Genomic DNA, 19,956 nt, shown 5'->3' on the forward strand with positions numbered 1-19,956 from the left:
ATTTCGTCTGGAGTTTATTCACTTTTAAGTCTTGTACACCGAAACGGTGTTAATACTCCGAGGCAAAGAACAACATGAGTCACTCTCGATTCGAATCGTCCTACGACTCATGTGCCGCTACGGAAACAACAAGCGCTTACACTTTCCCAAAAATCGATCGAGTTCGCAATAACGCATCTTCGTAAAGCTATAAAATTTCTATGAAACATAACGAATTAGTCCTAATGACCATTCTGGTCGTTTCCGATATTAAACGCCGAGATAGTAGACGTCAGATTAGTAGAACGAATGCTCTCGACGACGTGTTCTTCGCTGTGCACCCCTCCAACAGCGTGCGTAGGTGGGCACAATAAATAATGTCCAAACCTGTGTGGCCCGCAATAAAAATTACGTAACTTGATCGGTAGATCTGTGCAAAGGCGATAGCCGTGGTTTAAGTGTGGATCCGAGGATAATGCATCGGATCGGACAAGTATAAGGCTGTAAGAGGACGTAGCGCGTGAAAGCAGCCTTCGCCATGGCCTACCCATTCTAACAATCAAATCATTATTTCAACGATGTATTTTACGAGCCGTGTAACTATACGGACTTGGTTCGTTCCGTGAATGATCCTCGTTCGCCACTTACTCGACTTATCAGCGTTACGCAACCGTGTAATAAAACAGCAGCTGTAAACAGTATGGCGAAACGGACGACATTCGATGAATTACAAGACGGATAGAACGGCCAAGGAGAAGCGGCTATTCGTTGATGGTTACGATCAGGATATTGACTGGCGTCTCACGAAACAACAATCGATAAGCATCACTGGATGCTTTTCGATGACCTACCTCATAACTACTTGTCATCCTTTGGTCTTGGCGAGTGAAAATGTCACGCGATTTAAAGTTTTTTATGATAATAATTGCTTGGCAATTTAATTCGAAGTTTCTAAACACAGATCGTTATGGAGGATTTATGTTGTACGGATTCAAGGACTTTTTCATCGTCGTAAAGTTTCTTGAAACGCGATGTATGGTCTTCTACAATACCGTGACAATGAAATTTTCTACAATACAGAGCGAGTTTAAAGAATTGAGGGAAAATTGAAGTTCACAGTTGAGAGAATTTTCCTTTTTGAACTTTTAATTATTTTTTTATTACTTAATATAGCTTTTATAATTTTATATTTTACGTTACGCAGCATCTCTACAACTAGACTTTGTGAGAAAGAAACGTGTAAAGAATAGCGTGCATATCGACAAGAGATACGAACTGCTATGGCTCTGACAGTTTACGCAACTTTTAGCGAGCCATAAAGAATAGACATCCGGAAAATCGGTCGACCGAATGTTATCCTTTGTCGCGTACGTTCGATTGTCTGCAGATATTGGCTTTTCCCTCGAACGAAAGAATAACCGAATTTTTCAATGCTTCCCTGCTATTTGTTCGTACTGTCAGCTTTTCGTCAGGTGATAAATACTGATATCGAATCGCGCGAGAAGCACTACAATCCAAGGGCCATTGTGTTTTCACTGAACGCGTCAAGCATCAGTTATTATCCTATCGATGTTCGAAGTTTCATTTTTTCGATCGAAGCCTCTGCACCGCAAGAATACAAAGTCGATGTCTGCAACATAAAGGAAAGTATTTCGAGTAAATAGCAGATTCGTTGATCTATGTAAGCATAGGAGAAGTATTTATGTGTATATATTTTTTGCACTACAATGAAATATTTGCCGTATTAATCGTGTCTTTGCACACTTCTGAAAATCAATAAAACTACATATTTCCCGAAATTACAGTTTTGCTCTTAGCTGCTGCCTTGGGACCTTCTCTCTCTTCGAGTTATAAAAAGAGAAATATAATCGTTCGATTTTATTGTAGCTACTTTCCGAGTCAGTTGGAAGTGACGTGAATTCCCTTTCAAGCGTTACATTGTAATTCCACAGCGTGTTCTTCTACAGAGGACTGTTTCGTATTCAACGTCCTGTAGAACTTCTGCGAGGGAAAAAAGTAAAATCGTGTTCCGTCTGTTATCTACTCCGTGGCAAAGACAATGCAATTTGGATTTCTCGGTAACGCGATTAAAACTGGAAAGCGAACTTCCTGAAAAAAAAAAAAAAAGAAAAAATGATCAGCACAGGGAAAACTCATTATACAATCCGGTTCTCCTTCCCCAGTTTCCGGAACAACAGCGCGTCGTTTGTCTTCATCCTTGGTGGAATGTTTATTCTGCCCCGAAATCGAGCAAACAGCACAAATTCTGAATTACTAAAAGCTTCGTAATATCTGAAATATTCCAGTAACGTTTGGAATTTGAATAAAATCAGACACGGTGGTTTGAAAGGATCAATCTCGATAAATGTAAATTGGATTCAAATCTAAATTCTCATTTACACGTGTAATTAAAAATAAATAGATTAAAAATAATTAGAAAGAGTCGACTTCAGAAACTACAGGCTAATCCACTATGCAGCGAAATCCTGCTCGAATACAAGAATTTTTAAGCCCCTCGTGGGTGCTTTATTTGAATACCCTTAAACTCTGAACTATCGAACTTTTTGCACGCTGATTACGCGTGCCAGATAACTACCTTGATAGAAAGCTTGCCGCTGACAGCTAGTATATTAATGATAAAAATTGTCGTTCGCTGTTATGTGATTCCACCCACTTTCCCAAGAATCGCAAACACGATTCGTTTCCGCCGTCGTCGGTAGAATCGAACGATTCAATCTACATGCAAACAAGTAATCTTTACCACGGGTTTAAATTAAAATTGAAGACCGCAGAGGAATACAGCGTAAGTACATATACTTTTCTTGACTTCCTGATATCAGCGATATTCTCTGATCAAAGGATTTGATGACAGATTGATTTTAATACGACGTAATTCGCTGTTAGATTCAAAGATAAAAAAGATAGTAAGTTTTATAAAAAGTTGCTGACGAAGGGACAAAGTTTCGTGCTGGCCGAACGAATCGGTTTCTTTGCAAAAGTAAGGAATTTATCGCGTTACTTGTCATGTTCTTCCTGTATAGTATTCAACTGCATTTGTTGTTAAATCCATTTTTCCAAACACTAAACTTTCAACGATCCACCACTTGCTGTTATATTTTCTTACGCTTCTCCCGTGTCATAAATCCGCCCCCTCGTTCTTCGGAGCAACAGTTCTGAACGATAAAGAAAGGGAGGCTGGTTTTTCTCAGCTGAACCTTCTCGAGGATCCTTAACGTCGCGAACGTAAAAACGGAGTCGACGTCGGGTAATTATTTTTAACGGCGGCGCTATTTCGGGAATTCACTCTACCCGAGTCGAATTGAAACAGGCATAGTGCTTCGTATTTTTTTCGCCCCTTTCGTCCCGCTTGTCGCGTGCGAACTGACACAGATAGCGCGGGAAGTTAATGAAGAAAAGGTGAAAGGAAGAATCTATCACTCTGCAAAGTGAAACTATTAGGGCATCTAATAAGAAATACTGTTTTATTTTTTGTCTTTGCGGAGAACGAAGTATCTCTCCCTCTCTTTCTCTGAACTGACATCGTCTTTTATTTTCTACCGAGCTACAGCTTCTATTAAACTTGAAGCACAGTTCCCATTGTAGCGCGATATTACCTTTTATTCATTAAGGCAAATCAAGCTAAGATCGAGATCTTATTTTTAATAAACGATTCGTTGATTCTGAAAAAAAATTTCTAATCTCTAATTTCCACCGTATTTCCGCTTCGTAACTTCTCTTAATCTGCCACTATTTTTCAATCTTCTCTAGTTAAGAAGTTACTCGGTCTGATCTCCTAGAATTCTACAGCAAAAACATTCGACTCAGCCTTTCATTCGACCAAGAGCGACGAGAATGTAAAAACGAACAGCAATATGGTAATGGCGTCGTCTAATGTCACGGATGTAATCATCCGAAAAGCACGAACGGCCGAGAATAGCGAGGACGACTGGTGACTCAACGATGCTGAAGATGGCGACGATGATCATAAGGTCGTCTCGTAAATTTCGCTTTGAAAATTAAAGCGCACTGGCTTAATTCCTCCACGCTATCCTCAATCTCTTCTGTCTATCTTAGAACGTTACTGGTTTCCCTTAATCTCTCCCTGTTTATACGAGCGTCTACGTGACGGAGAACAACTTAAGAGAGATTCGAGCGGATCGCGAGTGAGCTGAGACCTTCACGCTTACGAAACTTGCCGCGAAATCCCTTGTATCTCGCCTATCGACCGTGGAAAATTAGAAGTTAGAACGTGGGCAACTAGCGCGTAGGTGTAACGTGTGTTATTCGGGCACAGAGGGTAGGTGAATTACCTTTTCGAGTGTTTTAAAGGAGAGGAGAGTCGTTGAATAAGGATAAGTATGCTTCTGATAAGTACCCTAGACCGTTGTTAGTTGTTTCAATACTTTTATGCTACATTCGTGTTAATTTCTACGGAACATTATGTGTTGTTTGTATTCGCTTGTTCAATATTGCGAATAATTGAGCGTCGAATAATATATTTGAGATTAAATGCGCGAGACCTAAAGCGCAGCTAAAATAAGACCGTTAATATGTTAACGACAGTAGAGTACTTTATGCTTCATTCATATTTATGTTTTGACTAGCTACAAACACAAACGATGCTCGGATATAAAAATTCAGAGACTTCGCTATCCTTTGAAAGCTCCAGGTTTTTCGCTCTTTTCAAGAATCTGCTCTTTACCGCAGCGCAAATTCGACATCAAAAACTTGGAAACATACGACGAAATATTATTTCGTCGACTGACGAACAAGATGCGCTAGCGGATAATACAGTTATCCTCGTACTTCGTTCTAGGTCGGTCAATCTTCTGCGAAACCACCGAGATCACCGAGTAATCCCTCAACATCGCGTCTCATTGGACCTCGCATTTTTCTTCAACTCGCTCAAATCTCTGAATTCACGACCTACTCACGGAAACGGCGTTCTCGGCTGATAAACCAACCGCGTTATCTTTCGTCCGAAAGCCCGATTCATCGCTTTACTCGGTGTCGCGATCAGTTCGACGAGTCACCGATATTTTTTCCAGTTAACAGCAAGTTCACGAGGCCAAGGCAGCTTGTCGAGAAGAATACGGAAGGGACAGGGTGACCCTCTACGATGCACGATGATTTATTAATGGCGCGAAGGGACACGGGTGCGGTGAGCCAAGGCTGGCAACGATATTTTCCGAATAAATATGAGCAACATCGAGAGGGATGGAAAGTTAAAAGTACGCGGTGAATAATAAAACGATATTTAAGACCGTTCTTCGCCCGTTTCCTTAAGAAGGGTCTTTCGTTGTATATAAAGGCCGAACTTGCAAAGAAGAATCTAAGAAAGTGGGTTTTTTACCAGACGAAGTTTATTAATTTTACGTATAATGTTAAGCACAGAGCGTTGGTTTATTATCCGTTAACGGTACATCAATTTTTTAAAATTTCATAAAATTATGGGAAGAAACAGCAAGGAAAAAGAAATGTTCATCGAACTTGATAATGTCGATCGATCGATCGGAGAAGATTGCGAACGAGATATCGCATTAACGCAGCATCAGCCTATAACGAGTTAATGGTGATAAATATACGTCAAAACTCTTCGTACAAGCTTGCCTCGTTTTTTAACCCTTTCATCTTTTTACGCTTTGGTTTGCCTCGCGCAAATAAAAGTATACTCGCGACCATCACTCAGTCACGTCAACACGCGACAGAGGATCCAACATAAGAATCCTTTTAAAAACTCTTCTCATACTGCACGTTCCTTGAACCTTCATGAACCATTACCATAAAATAACATGCAACACATTTCTACATAAATTTTCCACATCTTTATCGTACGCGACTTCTTCCGTTCGTGTTAGATAGAAGAAAATTATTCTCCTGGTATAGCGAAATAACGAAGCACCGAGGAGATACGAACGCAAACCTGGTCTAAGAACAGCAAAATAATACAAAGGCTGCAGAAAGGTGGAAACACATTTCGTCGAGAGATAAAAGAGAAAAAAGAAGGTAAAATGGCTTGATGAAAATGTCGGCATTGCGGAACGATTATTAAAAAATTTCCAAGTTTTTTCTGTTGACGGGCAACGCAATAACGGTATCCGACGTTATTCTCCGTTACGATATCGAGCCGACTGTTACGATCGAAGGGAGGAAAATAAAGGAGGAAATATCGCGAGCTGAATGAGATGCGCTTGGACTTCGTTTTCTACTCGTCGCGTCGTCTGGTTTCCCTTGATCGATGACGGCGTCCGCTTTCAAACACACCCACTGCCGACGTTTCTTTATCTAGAAGAAACTGCTCAAAGTTTGTTACCTCCCAAGCAGACGTTCTATCTTGTTCCTCGCCACTGGCAATATACTGCAAAGATGCAACATGAGATGTAATTTCGACGTGTTCGCCTTCCAGGCGAAGGATCCTGAATATTTTATTCTTCAGGATGCAAACGGGGTTGATGGATGATTGCTTCGATGAATCATGCTGATAAATTTATTTGTACGATATTCTCCTTGGAAGTTAACGTATAGAAACGACTGAGATTTGTAAATTTTCACGCCGAAGCTCTTGAATAGAATCATTATGGTTTGTACATTTTTTATAGCGAGTAATTTGAAGAAGATGGAGATCGTTCGATTCGTTCGGAATCGATGACCTACCGTATACGATCATATCGTTTCTCATCCATGCCATAGACGTTAGGTCAAGAAATTCGCGTTATCGTTATCAATCAGGAAAATAAGATAGCGTAAAAGTATGGCAGAAAACATTACGTTATATTATTACAAAGTATTATATGTTCCTATATAAAGGAAGAATCAATTTGATGAACAATTCACGACCAGAAGCAACATCGGAACTTTAAAATCGTTTTTAGAAATTGCTTTCTAATTACAGACCCGTCTCGAACGAATCGAGCAAGACAATCGTATAATATTTCTCTGTTAGCAACTTCTATAGACATCGTTCGGACTAACACGCTAAAATCATCGAAACTCAAAAGCAGCAACCAGAGGACAACGCTACGTAAAACTTAACAACATTACACCTTTGAATATCCCGTACCTGACGCGAGTGCCTGCCAGGGTCTCGTTGGAGCAAATTTTGGCGAAACTTTGCCGCCGAAACAAAGTGCAAAGGGGAAATTTCGCAAAGAGATTTTAATTTACCGTTTTATTGCGAAACCAGGCGAGCTTTAACCCGCCAGTTGCACAAAGAATACTAGTTTGTTTTAATGACGAGGCAGCGTACAGTAGTCCTCGAAGACTGCTCGTAGCTTTCGAGATAAGTTTACTCGAGAGAAGCCCGGCGAAGAAATTGAAACTCGTGCAAATATCACTTCACCTCGATTAAAAATGTGAAGACGAATGCAAGAATTAAATTACGCGGTAGAAAAGAAAATTTCCGCGAAATACATTGTCTCGGGTACATAAAGCAATTATTTTTGTAATTTTCTCTGGCAGCGTGGCACGCCACGGTACCTTTAACCTCGCGAGATGAGCAAGACACTTCTGCCGGTTTATCTCGCAACGCTTTGTCCCCATACCCTCGGGATATCTATCTTATCAGACCGTCCTTTGTTTTAGTCGCTTTACTCTCGTCTCGGACAAAACCCGAAATTTGTAGGACTAGAGGAAGAGAAAGGACCGCTTAGGCCAGTTCGAAAAGCTTAGGCTCTACTTCACGTCGCAGACGAGCGAGCTAACCTTCGTCAAGCGTTCTTCTCGTGTCCGGCAATTTTCCCAAGTGTCTGCTGCGCGTTATTGTTTCCTTTACTTCGAGCGACATTTTTCACGCGGCCAAACCAACGCGAAATTCGATACAAACCGTTGAGCATAATTCTTTATTCGCAATCCTGGTAATAAGTGTAATCGATTTCCGGGTCTTTTTATACTCGGCGTATTGGCTAATAAAAATGCAGTGAGTTACAAATGCACGTGCCAGGAACTCTCCTACGTATAATTTCTCCATGCTGCTTTCATATCGATAGACCACACTTTGACATTCTTTCTCGACGATCGTATCGGTGCATCCCGACCCACGATCATCGAACAAATTAGAATCTCGAGGAGCCTTTTCACTTAGAAATTTCTTCAATCAACGACGCAATTAACTATTACCATTACTATATACCATTTACGCGGAGGTTGAATCGCTAATCGAGGTAATTTTCTGGCGTTGTCGTCGATTATCTCGCGGTAGAATCCCTGTCTTCCATTTCTCCCTGGAGTCACGATCAGTACACCATGGTAGAAAATGCGCACGCTGGCTTTATTGTCAGCATGCGCCGGTACAGCAGCACTTTCAGATAACAGAGTTTCCAGGAGGTCGTTGCCGGCGGCGTCACGTAGCCGTACCACCATTGTAAGAAAAGTACTTTGCTCGTCCATGTACGAAAATAACGCTGCCGGTGCTGGAGAAACGGAACGGTGGTGACCCAGAGCGGTTGGCTTGTCGTGAATCCACGACACAGAAAATTATGTATCCGCCGGAAGAACAGAGAACGTCTGGTCCTTTGAGTGGAGGCAAGGATGTCTCGTGGAATCGTGTCGGAACGATTAAACATGCCTGTCTCGACGATCCTGTTTCCACAAATTTCTCACCTCCGCTCCGTCATGGAGAATTTTGACAAAGGCATAGTTGATATTTCGTTTCGCTCATTACTATTTTGTAAAATCACAGGATCATATTCGTATACAAAAAATATTTTCACGAACAAGAAGAACGCGTACAAACGATAAATTGAACGAGGTAACAGATATTTTCTCGGCGCGAAGACGATTATAAGAGAAGTTTATCTTAGAACAAAGGAAATAACGAATACCGAGTGACACAAATCGTTTCAGGGATGAGATTCGCGGTTAATAGAGAAAGAAATAATGGAGAAATCAAGTTTGAGTATATTCGGACGAAGGTCATTTCAAATGTGCTTTGCTGCCCATATTTGCTTTCCTGCCGCTATCGTTTGTCCGACCCTTTTTCCAACTCCCACGTTTCATTTCTCGCTTCTTTATGTCCGATTGAAGACAAATATGGTGGGAAGAATGAGAAAGAGAAGTACCATAGCGGAAGCTATAAAGCAACAAGGAAGTAGGATGCTCTACTTACGTAAAATCTGGCCGAACTAACGACGACCAATACTACTGCAGCCTCGAAATAATTTATTCTTCGTTTCTATTTGGTATTCGTGTACGTAGCTCGTTCGAATATTCATCGAATCGACTTTTCGTCAGCTCTTTGTCCGAAAGTCTGGCAGTAGGGACAAGCTTGCGCTCCACGAGGAGCATCGTAGAGTTCGTAGACGGTTTGTAAAAGATTCGGTATCTCGCTTCAAAACTCGAGTTTGCAATTAAGCGAGTACTCCACTTTTTCTTTTCGTACTCTTTGTCTTCGTAGGTTTTGCATCTTTTCCACGCTCGATTAACGTGATTTCAAAAGATCTGTAGACAGATGTGCACGCAGGAATTGACACTTGAGGAAATTAACTCCATCAGTTGGTGACGCGACAACCGGAATACAAATCGAGTCTCTCTTCTCCCCCTCTGTAATCCCATACGTTTCGAAAGATGCCGAAGAACAATTTAATCTCGAGCGACATTTCCTGGAGGATTGGCGCGAGACATCGATATTCGTATCGTGCAAACGATTCCCGCAGTTCAGATTGGTACGTTCGACGGTAAAAATACGGAACTGCAAAGCGAAACGTACAACAATTATTCAATGCACGTTGCAGAAAGTTAACGAATTTGTTATCGACGAAAAACGTGACATCGGATTTAGAACGTGTCGTATCGTGTTATATCTCTGTTGATTCTCTTCACAGAAATTCTACCGAATACTCTGACCAATTCGTGTAGGTGTCGATAGATTGGCAAGGGATTTCGAGGAAAGTTTTCCATAGAATTTTGTCTACTTCCTCCGCGAATATAAAACATACGAATAAAGGCCATCGTCGATCGTGATAAATATACGCGCGAAAGAGGGTGGGATCGAAGATACATCGCATTTAATATCTGTCAAGAGACGTCAAACGCAGGCAAACAGCACCGAAACCTTTCGCCTCGAGGAACGCGTCCAAGGCAGCAAATCACCGAGCAAATGGAAGATTTTCACGGGTGACGGTGACAGTCACAGAACGGCCACTGTTAACTGCGTGGCCAGGCATATCGACATCAACAGGTCCTTTCTGGGTGTGGCCAATGGAAACGCAAGACCGAAGGCCAAAGTCGTAGGTGGAATTAGTCGACGGTCAGCCGATAAAGCCAGGCGTGTTCGCACTTTGATGCGGCGCTGACCGACTTTACGCCACGTTTCACCGCGGCCGTCAGAGTGACGGCCACGTAGAAAGGTGGTGCCTGGTGTTCGACTATTAGTTTCATTACCACGTTTCAATCGAATTTCGCTAGCCCCGTGGCGTAGACTTAGAAACTTAACATAGAAACGTACAACCTTCGAAACCCGTGTCCCCGATCCTTTGTATCCTTTTGAAACAACCTCTCGCTGTTTATGCGAGCCTTTGCTCGCGCGCGTGCTCGTTTACGTCGGCTAATACCGTGGCTGTACCCTGTTATATTCAATTATTTCGTCCGACACTTTCGTGACGAGGCTGACGGCAAAGCGGAGCGTTGAAAAATGAACGATGACAACGGCAAAGAGGGTGAAAAGAGAATCACACGAGAGAAAAACGTAAAAAAAGCATCGCACACCACTCGATTACCTGTTTCGTGCAACCTGTGCATACACGTTCGTTGTGTACGTCGATTAATTAAAGATCCCGTTAATTGGTTGAAGTACGTGCGAAAATGTTTGTTGCTTCGGCGATCACCGGCAGGAGAGTAAAAAATAGAAAGGAAAGAACCAGAGGGGAAAGAGAAAAGGATGAAAAGCGAGATCACGCGCGCGCGCCAGTTTGATATTCGCATTCAACGGAGCACGAATGGCGGCAGTTTTCCAGCTGTGAGCCACCCTTCTCCGCGCGACCACCCTTCGCAATTCGTATCACGCCGCAAAGGTTAAATCCCTGGTTAGAGGAGACGTGCACACGGCCAGGCGGCCGTGACCGCCACAGAGACGCCAAATATCAGCGATCCGAGCGACACATGCACGACTAGATTACCGACAACCAACCGATGACTGCCACCCCGGTTGCCTATATTTGCCCTGAGACACGGAACAATATTTATTTCGCGTTATTTCCCACCCTTTGTTCGCGCACACGCTGTTACCTGCTAATACTATTTATCATTTTCGTGGCCTGATTTCTCTTCAAGGTTCTACCAGTTCTAATAAGTTTGCCCCGTTTATTTCTTTATTGTTTAGGAGCTTACAATTCCAGTAGCATTTCTATATATTTGGGTTGGCAACTAAGTGATTGCGGATTTTGTCATTAAGTGGTAATGACAAAATCCGCAACAATCACTTAGCTGCCAGCCCAATATAAACACCGATAGACGATCGATTTTGGAATATTCGCGATAATTTACCGAATGATAATTATCAGCAAATCGACGGAAGTAGCTATAAATCTTTCCTTCGTAATTTTGCAACTTTAAGTCAGATATTTCTTGCGCATGATTTTCGAACAGGGAAACTTTGGAACGTACGTTGAAAGTGTGTCACAGATCGGGCATTTGTTCGGTGGTGGAAAGCGATCCGCCTGACCATTTTGCGAGGATGGAAATGAAGTTGGCAGAACCGTCATGAAAATTTCGGTCGTGTACAAACGTTGGTACGATTCTGTGGTATGGTAATGACAAGTCGAAGAAAGGTCCAACCGTACGGAGTTCAAATTACGGAGCCTAAAAGCCAGAAGGGGAAGGAGGATCGAAGTCACAGAAACCTACATAGCGAGTTAACGGGTCAATGACAGTCGTTTAAGGAGTAGAGCAATAAAGCGAGTAATAAAAGAAAGAAACGTGTAAAAATGGCGTCGTAAAATTGGAATTATCGAGCGTTGATGTCGCTTAACCCCTTAACGCCCAAGTTCGTGTCCTATATGGATAGCAATTCATATGTATTTACTAAATTTATTTACTATCATAATGAATATTGATGATCAAAGGTACTTTAGAATTTCTGATATAAATATACTAGTACATTCCACCACTTTGATGATTTTTATTGTTCGTAACTCTAATTACCACTCTAGCGATTAGCGAAACGCGCATAGAAAGAAATAAAATATTGCTAAATCTGTAATTAAGTCGAAGAATAGTGAACATGTAGGGATTAAATATGGATCTATTAACGTGTGTGTGTGTGTGTGTACATGCGTTAACGTTAAGCAAGTAACGATCATCCGTCGATTATATCGAAACGACGTCGATCACAGATTTTCATTCTCACGATCAGTAAATAACGAAGCAACGATGCTTGTTATATACAAGGGTAATAATAATTTAACGCCAACATGGCCACGAACGTTGGCGTTAAATTATTACTCTTATTACACGGTAACGCGTTGACACGCCACATGGTCATCGTTCCAAACGATATGCCAGCGCGAGGAAATAGTTGTCTGGCGTAATATCCACCGTCTGCTTATCATTCGTCACGTGAAATATTCCCAATCGAGTGGCGTTATCGGTCGTCTCTTTCCTCTATGTACATTTACCGATGACGTTCCACGCCAGCGCGACTCACTCACTTTTAGGCTCGATGATCGAACTTCGTCGCAGATGTTTCTGACGTTGAATCTCGATCTTTTATTCTTCTAATTTCAAATCTAAGTGCATTTCTTAAAGTGAATTTTCTTCTCGACAGCTATATCCTTTGCTCCTTCGTATATCTTCCCGTAATACCTGATCAATCCACGATCAGACGTTTCTTCGCGAATTGGCAAACTTTTATACAGAATATTCGTACAAAATTGGACGAATCGAGACGGTAGACGATGTTTTATTCATCTCGAACAACACGTATTTCTTCGATCACTTGATCCCGTCGCGAAAAAGACCTCGGGTGTTTGTCGTTCGATTTTCGGAAATCAAAGGTCCACTTTACCGTTCCATTTTCTAATCGGAAGAACATCGAAAATTTTACGAGTCGATCGTGAAACGACGTGGACGACACAACGCGCGATTGTTCATTATCCCGTTCGACGAGCATACGGGTCAACGAGGGTTGGAACCATTTCGCGGCTGTTTTCGAAATTTTACGGAACCACGTTGCTTTTAATCGGACAAGCCAGCGCCGACAAAAGCGTAATCGTTTAACAAGCTTGCCATGTAATTGACGCGCATTAAACGTTTTAACGAGCGACGAAACGCGATAAGATATTATGAAAATTTCATTGGAACCTTAATCGCCTTAGCGATATCGACCTACTTATCGTTCATTCTATTCGATTTTCGCCCTTTGTCCAATCGTTAATCCCCTATTTGGCTGGTGTCGCGTTTCATCGGTGTCGAGTAGGTCTAATTGGTTCACCGTGCCGCGTCTAAAACGTTGGATCCACGTATGGCAATTACGCGACCGCCATCTGCTCCCATCTGGCCTGAACGTGAATCGCACGATGAAAAGAACGTAACTAGGGCCTTTGTATATTTTGCACGGAAAGTTTCGATGCTGATAACCGTGTCTGTAAAGAGAATTTTCGTAAATATAGTAGGGAAATGAATAGCGAGCTATGCGAGAAGAGAGCAGGGTGATTAAAAACGGAGATTAAAAGTACAGTGGAATTTTCCATTGGAACGAACTTTTAATTAGTGCTTGATTAACTGAAGTTTTCTCCATCAATCTGCCTGTTTGCATGAAAATTTTTATTCGAATGAGAAATCGAATCAGAAAATACGTAGAGAGAATCGGCGAGGTTTCGATCTATTTATTAGCGTTCTATTTCAACCTGCTTTCCGGAAAAACGTATCTTTCTTACTTTGTGCTGTCGTCCTCCTTCAGTCGTTACAAGTCGTTTATCCTTCGATAAGTTCGAATAAATGGATTTCTACGGTATGTTGTAGTTTATCGAACCTCAGGACGAAATAACCATCGTACGATCTCTGCGTTATTTCTTTTCGAGAGATTCTTCCATTAGGAAGAATACGATAGATTCAACGGACTAAAAATATTCTATGTATTCTTTGTCTCTACGCTAGTGTATCGAAACCATTAAATTATAAGTATAATATAAAATACAGACCGCTAAATATCGTGACATGATAATTCTGATTCATTGCATTTTTCGTGCAAACACCGTGACCAGGCAAACAAATAAATATTATTAATGGAACGTAACGATACTCGCGAATATTTCATTGAGAATAATTGAGCGGCAACACGGACAACGGGAAAAGCGGAGAGACTCGAGTGACGATAATTTTATTAACCGACTTATGAGCGCGACACGTTCCAAATTTGCCGAATAACGATGAATTTTCCCATGGAACCGGTACAATTTCGCGTGTTTCCTATAAATTTCGAGGCAATTTATTTGTTACCGCGAAACATCGACTGGAGAATGACGGATTAAAAATCCTATCAGTCTGCTTTCACGCGGACACGTTGATAGAATATAAAGCTGGCGCTCGCTACCCCGGAAATCATAGCTGTGGGACGCGAAATTACCGGTGTAAAGCGTGCTCGAACAGAGAGATGTCTTATTGAAGCTATAAAATTCGCGATTTATTACAAACAAGTTCGGGGAACCGTAAATGCCTCGAAGATCCTCTCCAAGTTGGCTGCAAGACCTCTTCAAGTTGAGAACTTTTTAACGGTCCACATTATTGCGTCGCTCGAAGGCAACTCTGAATTCAGTTGCAACTTCTATTGTAAAGGACGTTTTGGGAAGTTGGCGTCCAACTTCAGCAACACGTAGTACTCATCGAAACAAACAGAAAAAGTCTTAATAAAGCTGGCTCTAAACATCGTTATTCATTTCAGAGTTACGAGACTTTCAACGAAGCATTTCCTACTTGCAGATGTTACATGGCAAAGAAACGATTGGTCATGCGCAATTGTCGCACGATAACGGGGCTAACGTTTGTTTCGACAGTTTATTCGGAATTCTCGTCAACTGCTTGCAGAACTTCTCTTCTAGTCCAAACTTTCTGAAACGCCATGTATTTAGGGCGAATATCTTGGCCAGGTCTGCAGAATATTCTATTTTCACTGTCAACAAGAAAAATTTCAGCGAGAGAGTCATCGCGCTTTAAAAGAGCGTGCTTTCTTCGTTAAGCTTCCTGTTTAAGCGATTTAAACTTCGCCACAGAGTAATGTTCCCTTAGTCGCCTGGCGAAAAAGCAGCGCTTCATAATCTCGTATTTCCTGACGAAACATCCGCCGGCCATTAAATTTCTGCGCATTTGCATATCGGATAGGGCGATCGAGGTTCAGCCGTGTCGAAAGAACATTCGTAAAAAAGTTGACGAATCGATCGGATGATGTACGAGACTGTGAATAATTATAGCTAGATCCGTCATGGTGTTGCACGTCCGACGTTCTAATTGATTTTCCGTGATCATTGGCGTTCGAATGCTCGTGGATCCGACGTAGGCGTTCGCGAGGCAAAAGTTTCGCGAAGAGAAAGAAAAAGAGAAACGGCGCGAGTTCCCGGAAGAAACGAGAAACGCCTCGACTGGGATGCCGAAACGTTCGATGTAGACGATCGATCGAGCGATCGTAACGATTTATCACTGCGATTTATCAACACGCCTCACTGACTTTTCTTCTTGTTACGGTACATTTACTCTGGTAATTATCTCGTCTTCGTACCTTTCGAAGAGTGGCGCGTTGTTAATTGTGTAAGAACGCAGTGGAAACAATGTCCTGGAGGAATTTAACGAAAGGGTGAATTCGCAATCTTCTGCAACGTGACTGATTGCCTTTTATAAATAGATGTTTTTACAATGATTTATCGATTAATGATACTAACTAATTGACAATGTCAATCATCAGCTGCATCAAAGAAATTAGGATTATTCTACGATATCGATCGGAATCGACATCCAGAATTATCTTGAACTTTGATACGTCGAGTCATTTAAACCGAAAGCAGTCAAATTACCAGCACCGATGCCTCGTATTACGTCACAGGCTGTCGCGTCCGTTGACAACTCAACAAATACACCTATGGAGAACCACGTTTCGTAAACAAGGTTTCCATTTTCATGAAACTCAATCGGGCTGCTGGGAACGAAACGCCCATCAGAGAATTCGAACTTCCTCGAAGTTGGTAAAAAGAGATCCCTTTTATGAAGGCTGACAAGAAAGAGACTAAAAAGAAGAGAGTCTTTGTTATATCGGGTTTGCTACTAATGGAGAGGCAGCGCACGAAGCGTAATGGATTAGCGAGATTTCAAGTGTAGCCATTTCGATGAAACCCGGTTTAGAAGCGATAGCGTCCGATAAACAAAAACAGCGACTTTTCTTAGCCTGCTGTTTTGACGTCAGGCAAAGACAAAGCGATCAATTTAACACTGGCTTCGTTACAACAGGGAAGAGGTTCCCTGAAATTTAACCTTTCTATTCTTCCATTATTCTCACGATTAAAAAAGAGAAAGCCAGGCGATATTTTAACCGAATAAGAATTTTTACCACTGTCGTGATTGCTGTATTGAGATATTTATGGACTCTACGCTTTTATCTCTTAACCCATTAAGGTCCAACGTTGCGTTAATACTACATTTCATTTGCAATTTTTTTTTTCTGGCCAATTTACATTATCGAATTCTATCATCTCACGTGACGACTGTGAAAAGTCGTTCCAAGAATCCGCTTCATACATTTTCGTTGCTACTCCTAGTAATTAAATTTTAGAATTTCGACCAACGTTGTTAATTAGTAAATTATCGTACAAGGCATTGCAGGTAGTAAATATTCGACCAACTTGTAAGATCGATCACTTCCATAAGGAGATTAACAAAAATTATCCCGCTCCTTCCTTCTTCGTATAACTTCTGGCGGAAGTTTTCAATAGAGGAGAGAGTTAAAAGAAGACTAATCACAGAAGAGAACACGTGACCGGCCACGAACGTTATCAACGCGAAGCTATCGAGCTCGATATAAGAAGCTTCTGTAAAAGTGGGTTTATTGGCAATTATTCGGCGAAGGTGGGGTACCGGTGATGAAAGACGGCTTGTGTCAAGAATCGGTCGGTGTCACTTTTATCGTCCGTCATAAAAACCACTGCAGGCTCGTGGCTCGTTGACTAATTCGTAAATAAGAACAACGCAAGACTCTATATACGATACGGTCGAAATTATGCATGGTTATAAAACGTCGTAAAAGCCCATCCCTTGACCTGGAAACTCAACGTTATCTGCCGTGAAACGAAACAGAAAACGAACGAACATACCTCTTTTAATTCGTCGATTCGTGGAAATCGAATTACAAATGATCGGCTCGCACCGAGACGCTAAATTCATTCGTGTAACAGTATTTTGCGTTACTCAACCGAAGAAATTGCAGTTTGAACGGGGACACCTAAATTGAGGTTTTAAACTGGCGAGCGCCCTACTTCCAGCATGATCTTCGTTCTTTTTCTTCTTTTCTTCTCTCTCGAACGCCATGTAGTTCTGGGGATTACGCGAAAGTCGAAAAAGCAGCAAGATAATTAAGGAGGTTCTTCTAGCCTCTTGGTCTATGAAATCCTAGCGAGATTCACGTGCTTCCGATTCCGCGTTCGAATTTCAGAAGCAGAAAAGAGGTGCTTGAATCGGACGTTCCGATAAATCCAATTCCCTCTCCGCTATTATAGGAGCGTTCAATTTATCTTAAAATCCCGTCGTTTCAAACATCCCGCTCATATTTTAAAGATCCTCTCGTTTTTCAAGACTCAGATCAGCTTTCCGCTCTTGAAACTTTCCGAAAGCTCGCGTTCATCCGGAAATCGCAGCGAATTTCCAAAATGAAGAATAGCCAGGATAACCGTGCACCTGCTTCGCGCATTCGCTCCTCGCGAAGACGAAACCCTTCGAAACTTCCGCTCGCGCTCTTTATTCCACCTTTCGCTTGATCCTTCCTTCAATAAATTCCACAACGTTAGCGTGTATTACGTAACTCCGTGTTTCGTAGATGCGGGTAAATACCCGAGCCGTACATATCTGTCGAAATAATTACATGTAACAGTTGTTCCTGTTCTCTAGAAACAGTCCAGCAACGAGTGTTCGCGAAAGATAAATGGTTCTCGCGTGTTTCGGTGTGTTCTTGGGGTTACTTCCAAGACCACCGTGTCGAACAGCAACACCTATGTCGTAAGTATCTTGCTCCTAAAATACGTTCACCGGTAGCGAAAAAGTGGCCACGCGGTAGTCAGACGACTGAATCTTATTCTACTGCAAATATAAATGTCACTAAATTTGATATTTTACCGTAAAATTTGCGATATAACGTAAACGTAGTAGAATTCGACTTTACGTTAACAATTTCTTAAAACATGGGAAATCCCGTTTGTTCGTTCGAACGAGTGTAAGCTTGAAACGCGGAAATACGAGGATAGCAGCAAGTTTAATTTTGCAAACATTATTCAGATTCAGCTTTTAGAAAACCTTCGTCCGAGTTGTTCGACATATCGTTCGCAACACGGCAAAACGTAATACGTCATTTTTACGGATCAGTTCCAATCAAACAGCGTTTATTGGAAGACATTATTCGCTTGGTAATTATAAAAGTACACAGAACAACCGCAATCTGTAATACAGCGTATCGTCGAGTTAACGAATATTCCTCATCCACCTAAAACCGAATCACGTTTATTTCCGATGTGGCGAGAAATCGACCTCGGTCCAGTTGTTATTCCGTATCGAACCGACTGCTATTAAACGCGCGTGACGATCACGTTCATTAAGTTGGAATTTCTTTCGCTCAACTTTTTGATCCGCTGTAGATCGTTATATTTTTAACATATGATCGGTGTGTTTGTGTATGTGTATCAGTTGGTTAACGAGATAGCGGATGAATTTCGGAATTGGCGCTGTTTCGCCCGAAAATTCCACGTAATCGAGTTTCATTTTTGCACTCTAAAGCCTTGCACAATATGTACCGGGTGATTTCACCTGCATTATTTAAATAAAATATCGACGTTTCTCCTCTGTTAAAATCAGCGAAGCGCATCGAAATGGAGTTATTCGCTAGCTTTGTTTTATAAATCAATGAAATTTTCCCAATATATTTTACATTTATTTATATCAAGCTTGCGCCTATCCGCTCGAATTTCGACCGATCGCATTTTCATTCACAGATACGCTTCCGTACCGCTTGCGTCGCTTATAACATTTATCGCGATTTCATTCAACGAAAGTGTGTACTTTGGATTTAATTTCAAGTAATATATGAAATTTTCTCTGTAATTAAACGCACATTTCATCGCATTCAGCACGATTTTAGGATTAATCGGACGACATATTATACAGTTACGTGTACATCAGAGTAAAGAAGAATCTTACTCATTGCCGCTTGTGTCACGTTTTCTGATGTATGAACTTGTGCAGGTAGATCATTTTTTTTAAGAATTGAATATTAATCGTGTAACTGGATAACAAAACTGACAACTATACACGAAGCGGAATCGATGTTGGCTTCTGAAACACTCGTCAGAGTAACATACTCCATCACACAACATATTCACCATGTCGCTTCCGAAAGTAGAAAGGGAACGAAGCTGTCGGACATTATAGCGTAACAAACGAACACAAAGATCTCCACCAAAGTTCAGTATCATGGTTGTCGTAATTGTGTTTGATATTCATATTTCAAGATCGCAGAAATACTTTTCCCCCTCAGACGGACAGGGATGATTTTTAAAAACGGAGTTATTGCAATTTTCTCGTCGGAGAAGATTTCGAAATTCGAGTTTGACGATAATAAATTCAACCATTGGGTTCAACCATCTATCCGTCCATGTTGATGTACATATCTAACAGTTTGACGGACTAACATTTTTCATATTGTCTGCCTAACGCGTCGTTCGAGTATAATCAATCTTGGAAACGAAAAACAGCCGGAATTCGCTATGCCATTCGAACGAGCGTACGTCTATTCAAAGACGC

The 19,956-nt window shown here is 41.5% G+C and overlaps 1 protein-coding gene and 1 long non-coding RNA gene across 4 annotated transcripts in view; one reads left to right on the top strand and one right to left on the bottom strand.

The window, feature by feature from the left end:
* The window catches only part of LOC100645483 (somatostatin receptor type 2), an 84,119-nt gene that overhangs the window by 18,572 nt on the left and 45,591 nt on the right, over positions 1-19,956 (top strand). The gene's annotated exons all lie outside the window — the stretch shown is intronic.
* Positions 1-19,956, bottom strand: part of LOC125384709 — a 121,467-nt gene that overhangs the window by 17,137 nt on the left and 84,374 nt on the right. The window contains exon 3 of one of the 3 annotated variants that reach the window (XR_007223414.1): positions 454-1,609. The exons of 1 other annotated variant lie outside the window; for it this stretch is intronic. This is a non-coding gene — a long non-coding RNA (uncharacterized LOC125384709). Of the gene's footprint in view, positions 1-453; positions 1,610-19,956 lie in introns of those variants that run through there. One more of the 3 variants, XR_007223412.1, reaches the window with a different exon arrangement.

Source organism: Bombus terrestris, chromosome 3 (genome assembly GCF_910591885.1).
Source record: "Bombus terrestris chromosome 3, iyBomTerr1.2, whole genome shotgun sequence".
NCBI classification, from domain to species: domain Eukaryota; kingdom Metazoa; phylum Arthropoda; class Insecta; order Hymenoptera; family Apidae; genus Bombus; species Bombus terrestris.